Here is a 19979-nt window from a genome sequence, read left to right as displayed (position 1 = left end):
ACCTAGCTTGTTGGGAACACAAAGATTTTTTTCAGTTGCAAATTCCACTCCATACATATATATATGAAAGTACTAGTTCCACCACTGTTTTACAGTGAAAACTGCAGGAACTTTAAAATGGCACTAGGAAACAGACTGAGAAAGCAGAGAAAAAGTGTCTCCTGCAACCCGTTCCCTTGGTGCTAGATGAACGAACGTCTCTCCACTTGCTCAGTTCTGAGAGATAAGTGTGTGTGAAAGCCGTCCTTCACCTAGCTTGTTGGGAACACAAAGTTTCTTTTCAGTTGCAAACTCCACTCCATACATATATAAGGGGAAGTTCTAGTTCCAACTCTGTTTTACAGTGAAAACTGCAGGAACATCAAACCGGCACTAGGAAACAGACTGAGAAAGTAGAGAAAAAGTTTCTACTGCAAACCGTTCCCTTGGTGCTAGATGAACGAACGTCTCTCCACTTGCTCAGTTCTGAGAGATAAGTGTGTGTGAAAGCCGTCCTTCACCTAGCTTGTTGGGAACACATAGTTTCTTTTCAGTTGCAAACTCCACTCCATACATATATATGGGGAAGTTCTAGTTCCAACCCTGTTTTACAGTGAAAACTGCAGGAACTTCAAACCGGCACTAGGAAACAGACTGAGAAAGCAGAGAAAAAGTGTCTCCTGCAACCCGTTCCCTTGGTGCTAGATGAACGAACGTCTCTGTACCTGCTCAGTTCTGAGACATAAGTGTGTGTGAAAGCCGTCCTTCACCTAGCTTGTTGGGAACACAAAGATTCTTTTCAGTTGCAAATTCCACTCCATACATATATATAGGAAAGTAATAGTTCCACTCTGTTTTACAGTGATAACTGCAGGAACTTCAAACCGGCACTAGGAAACAGACTGAGAAAGCAGAGAAAAAGTGTCTCCTGCAACCCGTTCCCTTGGTGCTAAATGAACGAAAGTCTCTCCAAATGCTCAGTTCTAAGAGATAAGTGTGCGTGAAAGCCGTCGTTCACCTAGCTTGTTGGGAACACAAAGTTTCTTTTCAGTTGCAAACTCCATTCCATACATATATATGGGGAGGTACAAGCTCCAACTCGGTTTTACAGTGAAAACTGCAGGAACTTCAAAACAGCACTTGGAAACAGACTGAGATAGCAGAGAAAAAGTGTCTCCGGCAACCCGTTCCCTTGGTGCTAGATGAACGAACCTCTCTCCACTTGCTCAGTTCTGAGAGATAAGTGAGTGTGAAAGCCGTCCTTCACCTAGCTTGTTGGGAACACAAACTTTCTTTTCAGTTGCAAACTCCATTCCATACATATATATGGGGAGGTACAAGCTCCAACTCGGTTTGACAGTGAAAACTGCAGGAACTTCAAACCGGCACTAGGAAACAGACTGAGAAAGCAGAGAAAAAGTGTCTCCTGCAACCCGTTCCCTTGGTGCTAGATGAACGAACGTCTCTCCAATTTCTCAGTTCTGAGAATTAAGTGTGTGTGAAAGCCGTCGTTCACCTAGCTTGTTGGGAACACAAAGTTTCTTTTCAGTTGCAAACTCCATTCCATACATATATATGGGGAGGTACAAGCTCCAACTCGGTTTGACAGTGAAAACTGCAGGAACTTCAAACCGGCACTAGGAAACAGACTGAGAATGCAGAGCAAAAGTGTCTCCTGCAACCCGTTCCCTTGGTGCTAGATGAACGAACGTCTCTCCACCTGCTCAGTTCTGAGATAAGTGTGTGTGAAAGCCGTCCTTCACCTAGCTTGTTGGGAACACAAAGTTTCTTTTCAGTTGCAAACTCCATTCCATACTTATATATGGGGAGGTACTAGCTCCAAGTCGGTTTTACAGTGAAAACTGCAGGAACTTCAAACCGGCACTAGGAAACAGACTGAGAAAGCAGAGAAAAAGTGTCTCCTGCAACCCGTTCCCTTGGTGCTAGATGAACGAACGTCTCTCCAATTTCTCAGTTCTGAGAAATAAGTGTGTGTGAAAGCCGTCGTTCACCTAGCTTGTTGGGAACACAAAGTTTCTTTTCAGTTGCAAACTCCATTCCATACATATATATGGGGAGGTACAAGCTCCAACTCGGTTTGACAGTGAAAACTGCCGGAACTTCAATCCGGCACTAGGAAACAGACTGAGAATGCAGAGCAAAAGTGTCTCCTGCAACCCGTTCCCTTGGTGCTAGATGAACGAACGTCTCTCCACCTGCTCAGTTCTGAGATAAGTGTGTGTGAAAGCCGTCCTTCACCTAGCTTGTTGGGAACACAAAGTTTCTTTTCAGTTGCAAACTCCACTCCATACATATATATGGTGGGTACTAGCTCCAAATCGGTTTTACAGTGAAAACTGCAGGAACTTCAAACCGGCACTAGGAAACAGACTGAGAAAGCAGAGAAAAAGTGTCTCCTGCAACCCGTTCCCTTGGTGCTAGATGAACGAACGTCTCTCCAATTTCTCAGTTCTGAAAAATAAGTGTGTGTGAAAGCCGTCGTTCACCTAGCTTGTTGGGAACACAAAGTTTCTTTTCAGTTGCAAACTCCATTCCATACATATATATGGGGAGGTACAAGCTCCAACTCGGTTTTACAGTGAAAACTGCAGGAACTTCAAACCGGCACTAGGAAACAGACTGAAAATGCAGAGCAAAAGTGTCTCCTGCAACCCGTTCCCTTGGTGCTAGATGAACGAACGTCTCTCCACCTGCTCAGTTCTGAGATAAGTGTGTGTGAAAGCCGCCCTTCACCTAGCTTGTTGGGAACACAAAGATTCTTTTCAGTTGCAAATTCCACTCCATACATATATATATGAAAGTACTAGTTCCACCACTGTTTTACAGTGAAAACTGCAGGAACTTCAAAATGGCACTAGGAAACAGACTGAGAAAGCAGAGCAAAAGTGTCTCCTGCAACCCGTTCCCTTGGTGCTAGATGAACGAACGTCTCTCCACTTGCTCAGTTCTGAGAGATATTTTGTGTGAAAGCCGTCCTTCACCTAGCTTGTTGGGAACACATAGTTTCTTTTCAGTTGCAAACTCCACTCCATACATATATATGGGGAAGTTCTAGTTCCAACACTGTTTTACAGTGAAAACTGCAGGAACTTCAAACCGGCACTAGGAAACAGACTGAGAAAGCAGAGAAAAAGTGTCTCCTGCAACCCGTTCCCTTGGTGCTAGATGAACGAACGTCTCTCCACTTGCTCAGTTCTGAGAGATATGTGTGTGTGAAAGCCGTCCTTCACCTAGCTTGTTGGGAACACAAAGTTTCTTTTCAGTTGCAAACTCCATTCCATACATATATATGGGGAGGTACTAGCTCCAACTAGGTTTTACAGTGAAAACTGCAGGAACTTCAAACCAGCACTAGGAAACAGACTGTGAAAGCAGAGAAAAAGTGTCTCCTGCAACCCGTTCCCTTGGTGCTAGATGAACGAACGTCTCTCCACTTGCTCAGTTCGGAATGATATGTGTGTGTGAAAGCCGTCCTTCACCTAGCTTGTTGGGAACACAAAGTTTCTTTTCAGTTGCAAACTCCATTCCATACATATATATGGGGAAGTACAAGCTCCAACTCGGTTTGACAGTGAAAACTGCAGGAACTTCAAACCGGCACTAGGTAACAGACTGAGAATGCAGAGCAAAAGTGTCTCCTGCAACCCGTTCCCTTGGTGCTAGATGAACGAACGTCGCTCCACTTGCTCAGTTCTGAGAGATAAGTGTGTGTGAAAGCCGTCCTTCACCTAGCTTGTTGGGAACACATAGTTTCTTTTCAGATGCAAACTCCATTCCATACATATATATGGGGATGTACTAGCTCCAACTAGGTTTTACATTGAAAACTGCAGGAACTTCAAACCGGCACTAGGAAACAGACTGAGAAAGCAGAGAAAAAGTGTCTCCGGCAACCCGTTCCCTTGGTGCTTGATGAACGAACCTCTCTCCCCTTGCTCAGTTCTGAGAGATAAGTGTGTGTGAAAGCCGACCTTCACCTAGCTTGTTGGGAACACAAAGTTTCTTTTCAGTTGCAAACACCATTCCATACATATATATGGGGAGGTACAAGCTCCAACTCGGTTTGACAGTGAAAACTGCAGGAACTGCAAACCGGCACTATTAAACAGACTGAGAAACAGAGAAATAGTGTCTCCTGCAACCCATTCCCTTGGTGCTAGATGAACGAACGTCTCTCCACTTGCTCAGTTCTGAGAGATATTTGTGTGTGAAAGCCGTCCTTCACCTAGCTTGTTGGGAACACAAAGTTTCTTTTCAGTTGCAAACTCCATTCCATACATATATTTGGGGAGGTACTAGCTCCAACTCGGTTTTACAGTGAAAACTGCAGGAACTTCAAACCGGCACTAGGAAACAGACTGAGAAAGCAGAGAAAATGTGTCTCCTGCAACCCGTTCCCTTGGTGCTAGATGAACGAACGTCTCTCCACTTTGTAAGTTCTGAGAGAAAAGTGTGTGTGAAAGCCGTCCTTCACCTAGCTTTTTGGAAACACAAAGTTTGTTTTCAGTTGCAAACCCCATTCCATACATATATATGGGGAGGTACAAGCTCCAACTCGGTTTTACAGTGAAAACTGCAGGAACTTCAAACCGGCACTAGGAAACAGACTGAGAAACCAGAGAAAAAGTGTCTCCTGCAACCCGTTCCCTTCGTGCTAGATGAACGAACGTCTCTCCAATTTATCAGTTCTGAGAAATAAGTGTGTGTGAAAGTCGTCGTTCATCTAGCTTGTTGGGAACACAAAGTTTCTTTTCAGTTGCAAACTCCATTCCATACATATATATGGGGAGGTACAAGCTACATCTCGGTTTGAAGGTGAAAACTGCAGGAACTTCAAACCGGCACTAGGAAACAGACAGAGAAAGCAGAGCAAAGTGTCTCCTGCAACGCGTTCCCTTGGTGCTAGATGAACGAAAGTCTCTCCACTTGCTCAGTTCTGAGAGATAAGTCTGTGTAAAAGCCGTCCTTCACCTAGCTTGTTGGGAACACAAAGTTTCTTTTCAGATGCAAACTCCACTCCATACATATATAAGGGGAGGTACTAGTTCCAACTCGGTTTTACAGTGAAAACTGCAGGAACTTCAAACCGGCACTAGGAAACAGACTGAGAAAGCAGAGCAAAAGTGTCTCCTGCAAACCGTTCCCTTGGTGCTAGATGAACGAACGTCTCTCCACTTGCTCAGTTCTGAGAGACAAGTGTGTGTGAAAGCCGTCCTTCACCTAGCTTGTTGGGAACACAAAGTTTCTTTTCAGTTGCAAACTTCACTCCATACATATATATGGGGAAGTAGAAGTTCCAACTCTGTTTTACAGTGAAAACTGCAGGAACTTCAAACTGGCACTGGGATACAGACTGAGAAAGCAGAGATAAGTGTCTCCTGCAACCCGTTCCCTTGGTGCTAGATGAACGAACGTCTCTCCACTTGCTCAGTTCTGAGAGATATGTGTGTATGAAAGCCGTCCTTCACCTAGGTTGTTGGGAACACAAAGTTTCTTTTCAGTTTCAAACTCCATTCCATACATATATATGGGGAGGTACTAGCTCCAACTCGGTTTTACAGTGAAAACTGCAGGAACTTCAAACCGGCACTAGGAAACAGACTGAGAAAGCAGAGAAAAAGTGTCTCCTGCAACCCGTTCCCTTGGTGCTAGATGAACGAACGTCTCTCTACCTGCTAAGTTCTGAGAGATAAGTGTGTGTGAAAGCCGTCCTTCACCTAACTTGTTGGGAACACAAAGTTTCTTTTCAGTTGCAAACTCCACTCCATACATTTATATGGGGAAGTAGTAGTTCCAACTCTATTTTACAGTGAAAACTGCAGGAACTTCAAACTGGCACTAGGAAACAGACTGAGAAAGCAGAGAAAATGTGTCTCCTGCAACCCGTTCCCTTGGTGCTACATGAACGAACGTCTCTCCACTTGCTCAGTTCTGAGAGATATGTGTGTGTAAGCCGTCCTTCAACTAGCTTGTTGGGAACACAAAGTATCTTTTCAGTTGCAAACTCCATTCCATACATATATATGGGGAGGTACAAGCTCCAACTCGGTTTGACAGTGAAAACTGCAGGAACTTCAAACCGGCACTAGGTAACAGACTGAGAATGCAGAGCAAAAGTGTCTCCTGCAAACCGTTCCCTTGGTGCTAGATGAACGAACGTCTCTCCACTTGCTCAGTTCTGAGAGATAAGTGAGTGTGAAAGCCGTCCTTCACCTAGCTTGTTGGGAACACAAAGTTTCTTTTCAGTTGCAAACTCCACTCCATACATATATAAGGGGAAGTTCTAGTTCCAACTCTGTTTTACAGTGAAAACTGCAGGAACTTCAAACCGGCACTAGGAAACAGACTGAGAAAGTAGAGAAAAAGTTTCTACTGCAAACCGTTCCCTTGGTGCTAGATGAACGAACGTCTCTCCACTTGCTCAGTTCTGAGAGATAAGTGTGTGTGAAAGCCGTCCTTCACCTAGCTTGTTGGGAACACATAGTTTCTTTTCAGTTGCAAACTCCACTCCATACATATATATGGGGAAGTTCTAGTTCCAACCCTGTTTTACAGTGAAAACTGCAGGAACTTCAAACCGGCACTAGGAAACAGACTGAGAAAGCAGAGAAAAAGTGTCTCCTGCAACCCGTTCCCTTGGTGCTAGATGAACGAACGTCTCTGTACCTGCTCAGTTCTGAGACATAAGTGTGTGTGAAAGCCGTCCTTCACCTAGCTTGTTGGGAACACAAAGATTCTTTTCATTTGCAAATTCCACTCCATACATATATATAGGAAATTACTAGTTTCACTCTGTTTTACAGTGATAACTGCAGGAACTTCAAACCTGCACTAGGAAACAGACTGAGAAAGCAGAGAAAAAGTGTCTCCTGCAACCCGTTCCCTTGGTGCTAAATGAACGAAAGTCTCTCCACATGCTCAGTTCTAAGAGATAACTGTGTGTGAAAGCCGTCGTTCACCTAGCTTGTTGGGAACACAAAGTTTCTTTTCAGTTGCAAACTCCATTCCATACATATATATGGGGAGGTACAAGCTCCAACTCGGTTTTACAGTGAAAACTGCAGGAACTTCAAAACAGCACTTGGAAACAGACTGAGATAGCAGAGAAAAAGTGACTCCTGCAACCCGTTCCCTTGGTGCTAGATGAACGAACGTCTCTCCACTTGCTCAGTTCTGAGAGATATGTGTGTGTGAAAGCCGTCCTTCAACTAGCTTGTTGGGAACACAAAGTTTCTTTTCAGTCGCAACTCCACTCCATACATATATATGGGGTGGTACTAGTTCCAACACGGTTTTACAGTGAAAACTGAAGGAACTTCAAGCCGTCACTAGGAAACAGACTGAGAAAGCAGAGAAAAAGTTTCTCCTGCAAACCGTTCCCTTGGTGCTAGATGAACGGACGTCTCTGTACCTGCTCAGTTCTGAGAGATAAGTGTGTGTGAAAGCCGTCCTTCACCTAGCTTGTTGTAAACACAAAGTTTCTTTTCAGTTGCAAACTCCATTCCATACATATATATGGGGATTTACTAGCTCCAACTATGTTTTACAGTGAAAACTGCAGGAACTTCAAACCGGCACTAGGAAACAGACTGAGAAAGCAGAGAAAAAGTGTCTCCGGCAACCCGTTCCCTTGGTGCTAGATGAACGAACCTCTCTCCACTTGCTCAGTTCTGAGAGATAAGTGAGTGTGAAAGCCGTCCTTCACCTAGCTTGTTGGGAACACAAAGTTTCTTTTCAGTTGCAAACTCCATTCCATACATATATATGGGGAGGTACAAGCTCCAACTCGGTTTGACAGTGAAAACTGCAGGAACTTCAAACCGGCACTAGGAAACAGACTGAGAAAGCAGAGAAAAAGTGTCTCCTGCAACCCGTTCCCTTGGTGTTAGATGAACGAACGTCTCTCCAATTTCTCAGTTCTGAGAATTAAGTGTGTGTGAAAGCCGTCCTTCACCTAGCTTGTTGGGAACACAAAGTTTCTTTTCAGTTGCAAACTCCATTCCATACATATATATGGGGAGGTACAAGCTCCAACTCGGTTTTACAGTGAAAACTGCAGGAACTTCAAAACAGCACTTGGAAACAGACTGAGATAGCAGAGAAAAAGTGTCTCCTGCAACCCGTTCCCTTGGTGCTAGATGAACGAACGTCTCTCCAATTTCTCAATTCTGAGAAATATGTGTGTGTGAAAGCCGTCGTTCACCTAGCTTGTTGGGAACACAAAGTTTCTTTTCAGTCGCAACTCCACTCCATACATATATATGGGGTGGTACTAGTTCCAACACGGTTTTACAGTGAAAACTGAAGGAACTTCAAGCCGTCACTAGGAAACAGACTGAGAAAGCAGAGAAAAAGTTTCTTCTGCAAACCGTTCCCTTGGTGCTAGATGAATGGACGTCTCTGTACCTGCTCAGTTCTGAGAGATAAATGTGTGTGAAAGCCGTCCTTCACCTAGCTTGTTGGAAACACAAAGTTTCTTTTCAGTAGCAAACTCCATTCCATACATATATATGGGGATTTACTAGCTCCAACTATGTTTTACAGTGAAAACTGCAGGAACTTCAAACCGGCACTAGGAAACAGACTGAGAAAGCAGAGAAAAAGTGTCTCCGGCAACCCGTTCCTTTGGTGCTAGATGAACGAACCTCTCTCCACTTGCTCAGTTCTGAGAGATAAGTGAGTGTGAAAGCCGTCCTTCACCTAGCTTGTTGGGAACACAAAATTTCTTTTCAGTTGCAAACTCCATTCCATACATATATATGGGGAGGTACAAGCTCCAAGTCGGTTTGAAAGTGAAAACTGCAGGAACTTCAAACCGGCACTAGGTAACAGACTGAGAATGCAGAGCAAAAGTGTCTCCTGCAACCCGTTCCCTTGGTGCTAGATGAACGAACGTCGCTCCACTTGCTCAGTTCTGAGAGATAAGTGTGTGTGAAAGCCGTCCTTCACCTAGCTTGTTGGGAACACATAGTTTCTTTTCAGATGCAAACTCCATTCCATACATATATATGGGGATGTACTAGCTCCAACTAGGTTTTACATTGAAAACTGCAGGAACTTCAAACCGGCACTAGGAAACAGACTGAGAAAGCAGAGAAAAAGTGTCTCCGGCAACCCGTTCCCTTGGTGCTTGATGAACGAACCTCTCTCCCCTTGCTCAGTTCTGAGAGATAAGTGTGTGTGAAAGCCGACCTTCACCTAGCTTGTTGGGAACACAAAGTTTCTTTTCAGTTGCAAACACCATTCCATACATATATATGGGGAGGTACAAGCTCCAACTCGGTTTGACAGTGAAAACTGCAGGAACTGCAAACCGGCACTATTAAACAGACTGAGAAACAGAGAAATAGTGTCTCCTGCAACCCATTCCCTTGGTGCTAGATGAACGAACGTCTCTCCACTTGCTCAGTTCTGAGAGATATTTGTGTGTGAAAGCCGTCCTTCACCTAGCTTGTTGGGAACACAAAGTTTCTTTTCAGTTGCAAACTCCATTCCATACATATATATGGGGAGGTACTAGCTCCAACTCGGTTTTACAGTGAAAACTGCAGGAACTTCAAACCGGCACTAGGAAACAGACTGAGAAAGCAGAGAAAATGTGTCTCCTGCAACCCGTTCCCTTGGTGCTAGATGAACGAACGTCTCTCCACTTTGTAAGTTCTGAGAGAAAAGTGTGTGTGAAAGCCGTCCTTCACCTAGGTTTTTGGAAACACAAAGTTTGTTTTCAGTTGCAAACTCCATTCCATACATATATATGGGGAGGTACTAGCTCCAAGTCGGTTTTACAGTGAAAACTGCAGGAACTTCAAACCGGCACTAGGAAACAGACTGAGAAACCAGAGAAAAAGTGTCTCCTGCAACCCGTTCCCTTGGTGCTAGATGAACGAACGTCTCTCCAATTTATCAGTTCTGAGAAATAAGTGTGTGTGAAAGTCGTCGTTCACCTAGCTTGTTGGGAACACAAAGTTTCTTTTCAGTTGCAAACTCCATTCCATACATATATATGGGGAGGTACAAGCTACATCTCGGTTTGAAGGTGAAAACTGCAGGAACTTCAAACCGGCACTAGGAAACAGACAGAGAAAGCAGAGCAAAGTGTCTCCTGCAACGCGTTCCCTTGGTGCTAGATGAACGAAAGTCTCTCCACTTGCTCAGTTCTGAGAGATAAGTCTGTGTAAAAGCCGTCCTTCACCTAGCTTGTTGGGAACACAAAGTTTCTTTTCAGATGCAAACTCCACTCCATACATATATAAGGGGAGGTACTAGTTCCAACTCGGTTTTACAGTGAAAACTGCAGGAACTTCAAACCGGCACTAGGAAACAGACTGAGAAAGCAGAGCAAAAGTGTCTCCTGCAAACCGTTCCCTTGGTGCTAGATGAACGAACGTCTCTCCACTTGCTCAGTTCTGAGAGACAAGTGTGTGTGAAAGCCGTCCTTCACCTAGCTTGTTGGGAACACAAAGTTTCTTTTCAGTTGCAAACTTCACTCCATACATATATATGGGGAAGTAGAAGTTCCAACTCTGTTTTACAGTGAAAACTGCAGGAACTTCAAACTGGCACTGGGATACAGACTGAGAAAGCAGAGATAAGTGTCTCCTGCAACCCGTTCCCTTGGTGCTAGATGAACGAACGTCTCTCCACTTGCTCAGTTCTGAGAGATATGTGTGTATGAAAGCCGTCCTTCACCTATGTTGTTGGGAACACAAAGTTTCTTTTCAGTTGCAAACTCCATTCCATACATATATATGGGGAGGTACTAGCTCCAACTCGGTTTTACAGTGAAAACTGCAGGAACTTCAAACCGGCACTAGGAAACAGACTGAGAAAGCAGAGAAAAAGTGTCTCCTGCAACCCGTTCCCTTGGTGCTAGATGAACGAACGTCTCTCTACCTGCTAAGTTCTGAGAGATAAGTGTGTGTGAAAGCCGTCCTTCACCTAACTTGTTGGGAACACAAAGTTTCTTTTCAGTTGCAAACTCCACTCCATACATTTATATGGGGAAGTAGTAGTTCCAACTCTATTTTACAGTGAAAACTGCAGGAACTTCAAACTGGCACTAGGAAACAGACTGAGAAAGCAGAGAAAAAGTGTCTCCTGCAACCCGTTCCCTTGGTGCTAGATGAACGAACGTCTCTCCACTTGCTCAGTTCTGAGAGCTATGTGTGTGTGAAAGCCGTCCTTCACCTAGCTTGTTGGGAACACAAAGTTTCTTTTCAGTTGCAAACTCCACTCCAGACATATATATGGGGAGGTACAAGCTCCAACTCGGTTTTACAGTGAAAACTGCAGGAACATCAAACTGGCACTAGGATACAGACTGAGAAAGCAGAGAAAAAGTGCCTCCTGCAAACCGTTCCCTTGGTGCTAGATGAACGAACGTCTCTCCACTTGCTCAGTTCTGAGAGATAAGTGTGTGTGAAAGCCGTCCTTCACCTAGCTTGTTGGGAACACAAAGTTTCTTTTCAGTTGCAAACTCCACTCCATACATATATATGGGGAGGTACTAGCTCCAACTCGGTTTTACAGTGAAAACTGAAGGAACTTCAAACCGGCGCTAGGAAACAGACTGAGAAAGCAGAGAAAATGTGTCTCCTGCAACCCGTTCCCTTGGTGCTACATGAACGAACGTCTCTCCACTTGCTCAGTTCTGAGAGATATGTGTGTGTAAGCCGTCCTTCAACTAGCTTGTTGGGAACACAAAGTATCTTTTCAGTTGCAAACTCCATTCCATACATATATATGGGGAGGTACAAGCTCCAACTCGGTTTGACAGTGAAAACTGCAGGAACTTCAAACCGGCACTAGGTAACAGACTGAGAATGCAGAGCAAAAGTGTCTCCTGCAAACCGTTCCCTTGGTGCTAGATGAACGAACGTCTCTCCACTTGCTCAGTTCTGAGAGATAAGTGAGTGTGAAAGCCGTCCTTCACCTAGCTTGTTGGGAACACAAAGTTTCTTTTCAGTTGCAAACTCCACTCCATAAATATATAAGGGGAAGTGCTAGTTCCAACTCTGTTTTACAGTTAAAACTGCAGGAACTTCAAACCGGCACTAGGAAACAGACTGAGAAAGTAGAGAAAAAGTTTCTACTGCAAACCGTTCCCTTGGTGCTAGATGAACGAACGTCTCTCCACTTGCTCAGTTCTGAGAGATAAGTGTGTGTGAAAGCCGTCCTTCACCTAGCTTGTTGGGAACACATAGTTTCTTTTCAGTTGCAAACTCCACTCCATACATATATATGGGGAAGTTCTAGTTCCAACCCTGTTTTACAGTGAAAACTGCAGGAACTTCAAACCGGCACTAGGAAACAGACTGAGAAAGCAGAGAAAAAGTGTCTCCTGCAACCCGTTCCCTTGGTGCTAGATGAACGAACGTCTCTGTACCTGCTCAGTTCTGAGACATAAGTGTGTGTGAAAGCCGTCCTTCACCTAGCTTGTTGGGAACACAAAGATTCTTTTCAGTTGCAAATTCCACTCCATACATATATATAGGAAATTACTAGTTTCACTCTGTTTTACAGTGATAACTGCAGGAACTTCAACCTGCACTAGGAAACAGACTGAGAAAGCAGAGAAAAAGTGTCTCCTGCAACCCGTTCCCTTGGTGCTAAATGAACGAAAGTCTCTCCACATGCTCAGTTCTAAGAGATAACTGTGTGTGAAAGCCGTCGTTCACCTAGCTTGTTGGGAACACAAAGTTTCTTTTCAGTTGCAAACTCCATTCCATACATATATATGGGGAGGTACAAGCTCCAACTCGGTTTTACAGTGAAAACTGCAGGAACTTCAAAACAGCACTTGGAAACAGACTGAGATAGCAGAGAAAAAGTGACTCCTGCAACCCGTTCCCTTGGTGCTAGATGAACGAACGTCTCTCCACTTGCTCAGTTCTGAGAGATATGTGTGTGTGAAAGCCGTCCTTCAACTAGCTTGTTGGGAACACAAAGTTTCTTTTCAGTCGCAACTCCACTCCATACATATATATGGGGTGGTACTAGTTCCAACACGGTTTTACAGTGAAAACTGAAGGAACTTCAAGCCGTCACTAGGAAACAGACTGAGAAAGCAGAGAAAAAGTTTCTCCTGCAAACCGTTCCCTTGGTGCTAGATGAACGGACGTCTCTGTACCTGCTCAGTTCTGAGAGATAAGTGTGTGTGAAAGCCGTCCTTCACCTAGCTTGTTGGAAACACAAAGTTTCTTTTCAGTTGCAAACTCCATTCCATACATATATATGGGGATTTACTAGCTCCAACTATGTTTTACAGTGAAAACTGCAGGAACTTCAAACCGGCACTAGGAAACAGACTGAGAAAGCAGAGAAAAAGTGTCTCCGGCAACCCGTTCCCTTGGTGCTAGATGAACGAACCTCTCTCCACTTGCTCAGTTCTGAGAGATAAGTGAGTGTGAAAGCCGTCCTTCACCTAGCTTGTTGGGAACACAAAGTTTCTTTTCAGTTGCAAACTCCATTCCATACATATATATGGGGAGGTACAAGCTCCAACTCGGTTTGACAGTGAAAACTGCAGGAACTTCAAACCGGCACTAGGAAACAGACTGAGAAAGCAGAGAAAAAGTGTCTCCTGCAACCCGTTCCCTTGGTGTTAGATGAACGAACGTCTCTCCAATTTCTCAGTTCTGAGAATTAAGTGTGTGAGAAAGCCGTCCTTCACCTAGCTTGTTGGGAACACAAAGTTTCTTTTCAGTTGCAAACTCCATTCCATACATATATATGGGGAGGTACAAGCTCCAACTCGGTTTTACAGTGAAAACTGCAGGAACTTCAAAACAGCACTTGGAAACAGACTGAGATAGCAGAGAAAAAGTGTCTCCTGCAACCCGTTCCCTTGGTGCTAGATGAACGAACGTCTCTCCAATTTCTCAATTCTGAGAAATATGTGTGTGTGAAAGCCGTCGTTCACCTAGCTTGTTGGGAACACAAAGTTTCTTTTCAGTCGCAACTCCACTCCATACATATATATGGGGTGGTACTAGTTCCAACACGGTTTTACAGTGAAAACTGAAGGAACTTCAAGCCGTCACTAGGAAACAGACTGAGAAAGCAGAGAAAAAGTTTCTCCTGCAAACCGTTCCCTTGGTGCTAGATGAACGGACGTCTCTGTACCTGCTCAGTTCTGAGAGATAAGTGTGTGTGAAAGCCGTCCTTCACCTAGCTTGTTGGAAACACAAAGTTTCTTTTCAGTTGCAAACTCCATTCCATACATATATATGGGGATTTACTAGCTCCAACTATGTTTTACAGTGAAAACTGCAGGAACTTCAAACCGGCACTAGGAAACAGACTGAGAAAGCAGAGAAAAAGTGTCTCCGGCAACCCGTTCCCTTGGTGCTAGATGAACGAACCTCTCTCCACTTGCTCAGTTCTGAGAGATAAGTGAGTGTGAAAGCCGTCCTTCACCTAGCTTGTTGGGAACACAAAATTTCTTTTCAGTTGCAAACTCCATTCCATACATATATATGGGGAGGTACAAGCTCCAAGTCGGTTTGACAGTGAAAACTGCAGGAACTTCAAACCGGCACTAGGAAACAGACTGAGAAAGCAGAGAAAAAGTGTCTCCTGCAACCCGTTCCCTTGGTGTTAGATGAACGAACGTCTCTCCAATTTCTCAGTTCTGAGAATTAAGTGTGTGTGAAAGCCGTCCTTCACCTAGCTTGTTGGGAACACAAAGTTTCTTTTCAGTTGCAAAGTCCATTCCATACATATATATGGGGAGGTACAAGCTCCAACTCGGTTTGACAGTGAAAACTGCAGGAACTTCAAACCGGCACTAGGAAACAGACTGAGAATGCAGAGCAAAAGTGTCTCCTGCAACCCGTTCCCTTGGTGCTAGATGAACGAACGTCTCTCCACCTGCTCAGTTCTGAGATAAGTGTGTGTGAAAGCCGTCCTTCACCTAGCTTGTTGGGAACACAAAGATTCTTTTCAGTTGCAAACTCCACTCCATACATATATATGGGGAGGTACTAGCTCCAAGTCGGTTTTACAGTGAAAACTGCAGGAACTTCAAACCGGCACTAGGAAACAGACTGAGAATGCAGAGCAAAAGTGTCTCCTGCAACCCGTTCCCTTGGTGCTAGATGAACGAACGTCTCTCCACCTGCTCAGTTCTGAGATAAGTGTGTGTGAAAGCCGCCCTTCACCTAGCTTGTTGGGAACACAAAGATTCTTTTCAGTTGCAAATTCCACTCCATACATATATATATGAAAGTACTAGTTCCACCACTGTTTTACATTGAAAACTGCAGGAACTTCAAAATGGCACTAGGAAACAGACTGAGAAAGCAGAGAAAAAGTGTCTCCTGTAACCCGTTCCCTTGGTGCTAGATGAACGAACGTCTCTCCACTTGCTCAGTTCTGAGAGATATTTGTGTGTGAAAGCCGTCCTTCACCTAGCTTGTTGGGAACACATAGATTCTTTTCAGTTGCAAACTCCACTCCATACATATATATGGGGAAGTTCTAGTTCCAACCCTGTTTTACAGTGAAAACTGCAGGAACTTCAAACCGGCACTAGGAAACAGACTGAGAAAGCAGAGAAAAAGTGTCTCCTGCAACCCGTTCCCTTGGTGCTAGATGAACGAACGTCTCTGTACCTGCTCAGTTCTGAGACATAAGTGTGTGTGAAAGCCGTCCTTCACCTAGCTTGTTGGGAACACAAAGATTCTTTTCAGTTGCAAATTCCACTCCATACATATATATAGGAAAGTACTAGTTCCACTCTGTTTTACAGTGATAACTGCAGGAACTTCAAACCGGCACTAGGAAACAGACTGAGAAAGCAGAGAAAAAGTGTCTCCTGCAACCCGTTCCCTTGGTGCTAGATGAACGAAAGTCTCTCCACTTGCTCAGTTCTAAGAGATAAGTGTGTGTGAAAGCCGTCGTTCACATAGCTTGTTGGGAACACAAAGTTTCTTTTCAGTTGCAAACTCCATTCCATACATATATATGGGGAGGTACAAGCTCCAACTCGGTTTTACAGTGAAAACTGCAGGAACTTCAAACCGGCACTTGGAAACAGACTGAGATAGCAGAGAAAAAGTGTCTCCTGCAACCCGTTCCCTTGGTGCTAGATGAACGAACGTCTCTCCACTTGCTCAGTTCTGAGAGATATGTGTGTGTGAAAGCCGTCCTTCAACTAGCTTGTTGGGAACACAAAGTTTCTTTTCAGTCGCCACTCCACTCCATACATATATATGGGGTGGTACTAGTTCCAACACGGTTTTACAGTGAAAACTGCAGGAACTTCAAGCCGTCACTAGGAAACAGACTGAGAAAGCAGAGAAAAAGTTTCTCCTGCAAACCGTTCCCTTGGTGCTAGATGAACGGACGTCTCTGTACCTGCTCAGTTCTGAGAGATAAGTGTGTGTGAAAGCCGTCCTTCACCTAGCTTGTTGGAAACACAAAGTTTCTTTTCAGTTGCAAACTCCATTCCATACATATATCGGGGATTTACTAGCTCCAACTATGTTTTACAGTGAAAACTGCAGGAACTTCAAACCGGTACTTAGAAACAGACTGAGAAAGCAGAGAAAAATTGTCACCGGCAACCCGTTCCCTTGGTGCTAGATGAACGAACCTCTCTCCACTTGCTCAGTTCTGAGAGATAAGTGAGTGTGAAAGCCGTCCTTCACCTAGCTTGCTGGGAACACAAAGTTTGTTTTCAGTTGCAAACTCCATTCCATACATATATAAGGGGAGGTACAATCTCCAACTCGGTTTTACAGTGAAAACTGCAGGATCTTCAAAACGGCTCTAGGAAACAGACTGAGAAAGCAGAGAAAAAGTGTCCCCTGCAACCCGTTCCCTTGGTCCTAGATGAACGAACGTCTCTCCACTTGCTCAGTTCTGAGAGATAAGTGTGTGTGAAAGCCGTCCTTCAACTAGCTTGTTGGGAACACAAAGATTCTTTTCAGTTGCAAATTCCACTCCATACATATATATATGAAAGTACTAGTTCCAACACTGTTTTACAGTGAAAACTGCAGGAACTTCAAAATGGCACTAGGAATCAGACTGAGAAAGCAGAGAAAAAGTGTCTCCTGCAACCCTTTCCCTTGGTGCTAGATGAACGAACGTCTATCCACTTGCTCAGTTCTGAGAGATATTTGTGTGTGAAAGCCGTCCTCCACCTAGCTTGTTGGGACACAAAGTTTCTTTTCAGTTGCAAACTCCATTCCATACATATATATGGGGAGGTACTAGCTCCAACTCGGTTTTACAGTGAAAACTGCAGGAACTTCAAACCGGCACTAGGAAACAGACTGAGAAAGCAGAGAAAAAGTGTCTCCTGCAACCCGTTCACTTGGTGCTAGATGAACGAACGTCTCTCCACTTTCTAAGTTCTGAGAGATAAGTGTGTGTTAAAGCCGTCCTTCACCTAGCTTGTTGGGAACACAAAGTTTGTTTTCAGTTGCAAACTCCATTCCATACATATATATGGGGAGGTACTAGCTCCAACTCGGTTTTAAAGTGAAAACTGCAGGAACTTCAAACCGGCACTAGGAAACAGACTGAGAAAGCAGAGAAAAAGTGTCTCCTGCAACCAGTTCCCTTGGTGTTAGATGAACGAACGTTTCTCCACTTGCCCAGTTCTGAAAGATAAGTGTGTGTGAAAGCCGTCCTTCACCTAGCTTGTTGGGAACACAAAGATTCTTTTCAGTTGCAAATTCCACTCCATACATATATATAGGAAAGTACTAGTTCCACTCTGTTTTACAGTGATAACTGCAGGAACTTCAAACCGGCACTAGGAAACAGACTGAGAAAGCAGAGAAAAAGTGTCTCCTGCAACCCGTTCCCTTGGTGCTAGATGAACGAAAGTCTCTCCACTTGCTCAGTTCTAAGAGATAAGTGTGTGTGAAAGCCGTCGTTCACATAGCTTGTTGGGAACACAAAGTTTCTTTTCAGTTGCAAACTCCATTCCATACATATATATGGGGAGGTACAAGCTCCAACTCGGTTTTACAGTGAAAACTGCAGGAACTTCAAACCGGCACTTGGAAACAGACTGAGATAGCAGAGAAAAAGTGTCTCCTGCAACCCGTTCCCTTGGTGCTAGATGAACGAACGTCTCTCCACTTGCTCAGTTCTGAGAGATATGTGTGTGTGAAAGCCGTCCTTCAACTAGCTTGTTGGGAACACAAAGTTTCTTTTCAGTCGCCACTCCACTCCATACATATATATGGGGTGGTACTAGTTCCAACACGGTTTTACAGTGAAAACTGCAGGAACTTCAAGCCGTCACTAGGAAACAGACTGAGAAAGCAGAGAAAAAGTTTCTCCTGCAAACCGTTCCCTTGGTGCTAGATGAACGGACGTCTCTGTACCTGCTCAGTTCTGAGAGATAAGTGTGTGTGAAAGCCGTCCTTCACCTAGCTTGTTGGAAACACAAAGTTTCTTTTCAGTTGCAAACTCCATTCCATACATATATCGGGGATTTACTAGCTCCAACTATGTTTTACAGTGAAAACTGCAGGAACTTCAAACCGGTACTTAGAAACAGACTGAGAAAGCAGAGAAAAATTGTCACCGGCAACCCGTTCCCTTGGTGCTAGATGAACGAACCTCTCTCCACTTGCTCAGTTCTGAGAGATAAGTGAGTGTGAAAGCCGTCCTTCACCTAGCTTGCTGGGAACACAAAGTTTGTTTTCAGTTGCAAACTCCATTCCATACATATATAAGGGGAGGTACAATCTCCAACTCGGTTTTACAGTGAAAACTGCAGGATCTTCAAAACGGCTCTAGGAAACAGACTGAGAAAGCAGAGAAAAAGTGTCCCCTGCAACCCGTTCCCTTGGTCCTAGATGAACGAACGTCTCTCCACTTGCTCAGTTCTGAGAGATAAGTGTGTGTGAAAGCCGTCCTTCAACTAGCTTGTTGGGAACACAAAGATTCTTTTCAGTTGCAAATTCCACTCCATACATATATATATGAAAGTACTAGTTCCAACACTGTTTTACAGTGAAAACTGCAGGAACTTCAAAATGGCACTAGGAATCAGACTGAGAAAGCAGAGAAAAAGTGTCTCCTGCAACCCTTTCCCTTGGTGCTAGATGAACGAACGTCTATCCACTTGCTCAGTTCTGAGAGATATTTGTGTGTGAAAGCCGTCCTCCACCTAGCTTGTTGGGACACAAAGTTTCTTTTCAGTTGCAAACTCCATTCCATACATATATATGGGGAGGTACTAGCTCCAACTCGGTTTTACAGTGAAAACTGCAGGAACTTCAAACCGGCACTAGGAAACAGACTGAGAAAGCAGAGAAAAAGTGTCTCCTGCAACCCGTTCACTTGGTGCTAGATGAACGAACGTCTCTCCACTTTCTAAGTTCTGAGAGATAAGTGTGTGTTAAAGCCGTCCTTCACCTAGCTTGTTGGGAACACAAAGTTTGTTTTCAGTTGCAAACTCCATTCCATACATATATATGGGGAGGTACTAGCTCCAACTCGGTTTTAAAGTGAAAACTGCAGGAACTTCAAACCGGCACTAGGAAACAGACTGAGAAAGCAGAGAAAAAGTGTCTCCTGCAACCAGTTCCCTTGGTGTTAGATGAACGAACGTTTCTCCACTTGCCCAGTTCTGAAAGATAAGTGTGTGTGAAAGCCGTCCTTCAACTAGCTTGTTGGGAACACAAAGATTCTTTTCAGTTGCAAACTCCATTCCATACATATATATGGGGAGGTACAAGCTCCAACTGGGTTTTACAGTGAAAACTGCAGGAACTTCAAACAGGCACTAGGAAACAGACTGAGAAAGCAGAGAAAATGTGTCTCCTGCAACCCGTTCCCTTGGTGCTAGATGAACGAACGTCTCTCCACTTGCTCAGTTCTGAGAGATAAGTGTGTGTGAAAGCCGTCCTTCACTTAGCTTGTTGGGAACACAAAGTTTCTTTTCAGTTGCAAACTCCATTCCATACATATATATGGGGAGGTACAAGCTCCAACTCTGTTTTACAGTG

The sequence above is a fragment of the Camelus bactrianus genome, chromosome 3 (genome assembly GCF_048773025.1).
Source record: "Camelus bactrianus isolate YW-2024 breed Bactrian camel chromosome 3, ASM4877302v1, whole genome shotgun sequence".
In the NCBI taxonomy this organism is placed as follows: domain Eukaryota; kingdom Metazoa; phylum Chordata; class Mammalia; order Artiodactyla; family Camelidae; genus Camelus; species Camelus bactrianus.
This window is presented reverse-complemented; position numbering follows the sequence as displayed.